Below are 4974 nucleotides of genomic sequence, written 5' to 3'. Positions count from 1 at the left end.
TATTATATTGCCTCAGCTTCACCAGGACCTTCCACCCCATAGTCCAGATGCCATCCTCATCTCTGACCTTGGTGAGTCCAGAGACGAGGTCACAATGTCTCCGGAGCCACACCTCGATGTCATGTGGGGGAACGGCCTCATTCCAGAAGGTGACATTCACAGTGACAATATCTGGCCTGGAAATAGGGACCAACGTGAACTTATTCCAGTCCTCAGTGTCCCTGAATGTGGGGTGATTGGCCCAGAATCTGTCCAGGTCAGACATGAGCTTAAAGCTGACATCATAGCCCTGCCCGTCCTGCAGATTAGAGACCGCCAGGATCTGACGCGGCACAAACCCCATCTGGCGGCACAGCAGCTCCCTCACCACATATCTGCGCTGCGGCAGAACCTCCTTGGCACCTATGTACTTAAACTGCACATTTATACGTTTGAATGTCTGGCCGTATAATGGGTACTGGAGGTGAAGGATGGGGCGCCGCGGGTTCAGGAGTTTCTGGGGGGCACCTGTTGGGTCACACTGGGCTGTCTAACAGGACTGGGGTCTGCAGCATGGGGGGGGAGATGTCACACCTTGTGGATTAGACTTTAGCGGGGGATAGTCACACATCATGCACATCAGCATTAACAGCATCGTTATCAGATAGTGCAATGTCCATCACAGACTGTGAATCCCCTCCAGCCCCCGACCCCACAGGTTCAGCATCACCATCCCCAGGCTGTGCACCGGCCTCCGCAGCACAGACAGTCACACATGGAAGGTCCTGCTCCTGTGCGGGGCACTCTGGGACTTGTGGTGCCTCTACTGTCTGAGGTGTAAGCTCCTGTTCACACTCAGCTGCCTGCTGCTCCTGTGTGGGGCACTCTGGGACTTGTGGTGCCTCTGCTGGAGCCTGAGGTGTAAGCTCCTGTTCACACTCAGCTGCCTGCTGCTCCTGTGTGGGGCACTCTGGGACTTGTGGTGCCTCTGCTGGAGCCTGAGGTGTAAGCTCCTGTACACACAGCTGCCTGCTGCTCCTGTGTGGGGCACTCTGGGACTTGTGGTGCCTCTGCTGGAGCCTGAGGTGTAAGCTCCTGTACACACAGCTGCCTGCTGCTCCTGTGTGGGGCACTCTGGCACTTGTGGTGCCTCTGCTGGAGCCTGAGGTGTAAGCTCCTGTACACACAGCTGCCTGCTGCTCCTGTGTGGGGCACTCTGGCACTTGTGGTGCCCCTGCTAGAGCCTGAGGTGTAAGCTCCTGTACACACAGCTGCCTGCTGCTCCTGTGTGGGGCACTCTGGGACTTGTGGTGCCTCTGCTGGAGCCTGAGGTGTAAGCTCCTGTACACACAGCTGCCTGCTGCTCCTGTGTGGGGCACTCTGGGACTTGTGGTGCCTCTGCTGGAGCCTGAGGTGTAAGCTCCTGTACACACAGCTGCCTGCTGCTCCTGTGTGGGGCACTCTGGGACTTGTGGTGCCTCTGCTGGAGCCTGAGGTGTAAGCTCCTGTACACACAGCTGCCTGCTGCTCCTGTGTGGGGCACTCTGGGACTTGTGGTGCCTCTGCTGGAGCCTGAGGTGTAAGCTCCTGTACACACAGCTGTCTGCTGCTGCTGTTGCTGCAGTTTTTTCCCATCCTGGAAGCAGAATCTGGCCGCCTGTATGACCGGTCGTGTCTGCTGCTGGGAGGTCTCATCCTGAGCGGTCTCTGACGTCACATCAGGGGTCCTGGTCTCTACAGCACAGTCCTGTGTATAGGAGGTGAACTGTTCCCGGCTCCTGTAGGTCTCCGGCAGGGGCCCCATACTCACCAGCACACAGTCCATGTCCTGCACCACACTCCCCAGCTCAACACCCACTGAGTTACGTCTCATGTCATACGCAGCATTACTGGCAGGATTAGTGGTCTTCATTCTGTACATAAAGTCTATTTTCCTTAGCAGCGCTTCTTTTTGCTGCTGTAACTCACCCAGTTTCTCATCCTCTAGCAGCGGCTTAGGTACACGCTCTGTATCCACAGGTTCAGGTTTCTTAAAAACAGATTTTTCCTTTGCTTTCACCACAGATGATTCTGTGGCCCCTTGGCTGGGTCCAGGCTCCGCAGCAGGTTTATCACTGTCACCTGATTGCGACCTCGTACGTCCTGAGCGCGCCATAGGAGCAGTATTATAGTAGTTATATTAATGTACATAGGGGCAGTATTATAGTAGTTATATTCTTGTACATAGGGGGCAGTATTATAGTAGATATATTCTTGTACATAGGGAGCAGTCTTGTAGTAGTTAAAGTCTATAACTACTATAATACTGCCCCCTATGTACAGGAATATCAGAACCTGTCAACTTACAATGTAAAGACCTGGCTGTAATGTTGCAGTTATTCAGATTAAATTGATAACTTTGGCAAAGAAATCTGCTTTGTGGTGCTTCTGCTAATGTGATTATAGCGCACAGGGGCAGGAGTGTGCATTGGGTCCTCTCACCCTGCCCTGGTGCCTCCAATCTTTAATTGCCAGGTTACTGCCTCCTGAAGTCTCTTGCTGGCACTGCCATTATTGCTATGGGTGGTGCTACTTTATTGTAGACCAGCCAGGAAAGCTCTCTACGCATGCGTCGCCCATGGCTGGGGCAGGAGGAAAAAGACCCAATGCACACTCCTGCCCCTATGAACCATAATCCCATTAGCAGAAAACTTCAAATGATGATTATAGAAGCAGAACAAAGCAGATTTCATCACCAAAAGAATCAATTTAATCTGTATATTTGCATCATTACAGCCATGTGTTTACATCATAGTATAGGGCTGACAGGTTGTCTCTGTCTATTATAACTATGCTAATCCTGTTCCTATACTAGATGGATTGAATGGCACAGTTAGTTCCTTTCCTTCCTGGAAGGCCACAATGAATATATTGGTTTCTCATCTTCCCACCCGTTACCTCTGGATATGGTGGACTCCACTGCCATTTGCAGTTTATATGCTACTCTTAGACAAGCTGATGCAGAACCTCACTCTGCAATACCTCGGCTCTGCCCATGATGCCCAATTATACACAACAGTCACAGTACGAGTCAGTGACCCATCTACAACTACATGTTCCTGCTGAACCAAACTACAGGAATGGATGAATGCCGGTTGGAGATCAGTGCCTAAAAGCAACATGGAAATCTGCAAATCCAATATTTCTCTGGGGACATAATCCATCAGGCCAGGTCTGACGCCATCTGGGTGCAGCTACTGATGGAGAACGGTCACTCGGGAACCAAATATTGGCCATCATTAAGTCTTAATTTTTGCCATTACAGAAACCTTCCCAAACATTGAAGATCTTATTCCTGCAGAAATCCCATCAACCCTGGTACAGGCCCTCATGACCTCCCAGCTGGGCTACTGTAACAGTCTATGTGGGTCTCCCAGACAAAAGCAACACACGGACTCCAGTTAGTCCAAAATGTCGCAGCTAGATTCATAGAGATTTGGCCTCGTCAGTCCTCCGCACAGTTCTCTGGATGCCAAAAAAAAATGGAATAACTTTCAAAACAGGCAGCTCAGTGGTTAGCACTGTTGCTTTGTAGTGGTGGCGTCCTTGGTTCAAATCCCACCGAGGACAATATCTGCAAGGAGTTTGAATGTTCTCCCCGTGTTTGCTAGTTCTCTACCAAAGACAGACTGAGAGGGACTCTAGATTGTGAGCCACGATGGGGAAAGTAATGATCACATCTGTAAAGCGCTGTGGAAATAAAAGCACTATACAAATAGATAAAAATGAGCCTGACGTCCCTTAGAGAGGACTGATCACCGGTGGGTACATGTTAAGCTGGCCACAGCATGCGATTGTGGTTGCAGAACAGAATAAAAGGTCACTTGCACATAGGGGCAGTATTATAGTAGTTATATTCTTGTACATAGGGGGCAGTATTATAGTAATTATATTCTTGTACATCGGAGCAGTATTATAGTAGTTATATTCCTGTGCATAGGGGGGGCAGTATTATAGTAGCTATATTCTTGTACATAGGGGGCAGTATTATAGAAGTTATATTCTTGTACATAGGAATATAACTACTATAATACTGCCCCCTGTGCATAGGGAGCAGTATTATAGTAGTTATATTCCTGTGCATAGGGGGCAGTATTATAGTAGCTATATTCTTGTACATACGGGGAAGTATTATAGTAGTTATATTCCTGTGCATAGGGGGCAGTATTATAGTAGTTATATTCTTGTACATAGGGGGCAGTATTATAGTAGTTATATTCCTGTGCATAGGGGGCAGTATTATAGTAGCTATATTCTTGTACATACGGGGAAGTATTATAGTAGTTATATTCCTGTGCATAGGGGGCAGTATTATAGTAGTTATATTCTTGTACATAGGGGGCAGTATTATAGTAGTTATATTCTTGTACATAGGAGCAGTATTATAGTAGCTATATTCTTGTACATACGGGGAAGTATTATAGTAGCTATATTCTTGTACATAGGGGCAGTATTATAGCTCTGGAGCACACTGCTTCTCTGACAGGTAATATTGTGTACAGGGCCCATCTATTATATAAAGTGTGTGTGTGTGTGTGTGTGTGTGTGTGTGTGTGTCAGCTGAAGGAGTTCACACCATCGCATTTACAATCACGGCATTTTGCAGAGACCCCCCCCCATGTGACTCAACATCATAGACACTGTTTTGACAGGAAAATTTAACCCCGCGCTTTACAATTACTCTCCAAAACACCTGTCTCCATTAAAGTCAATGGAAAGAGCAGCTACATCTTGTTAATAGCAGCTGTGAGTGGTTGCTATAGGAGCGAAAGAGAGAGCGAAAGAGAGAGCGAAAGAGACACAGACAGACAGGGAAAGAGACTGACAGACAGAGCCAGACACACAGACAGAGACAGACAGTGAGAGAGACAGTTACTATTCCGGGCAACGCCGGGTACTACAGCCATTACTCAATAAAACCTACACAATTTTCTTATGTAAGGAAAGAAAAAACAA

This window comes from Anomaloglossus baeobatrachus, chromosome 4 (assembly GCF_048569485.1).
Source record: "Anomaloglossus baeobatrachus isolate aAnoBae1 chromosome 4, aAnoBae1.hap1, whole genome shotgun sequence".
Classification (NCBI taxonomy): domain Eukaryota; kingdom Metazoa; phylum Chordata; class Amphibia; order Anura; family Aromobatidae; genus Anomaloglossus; species Anomaloglossus baeobatrachus.
This window is presented reverse-complemented; position numbering follows the sequence as displayed.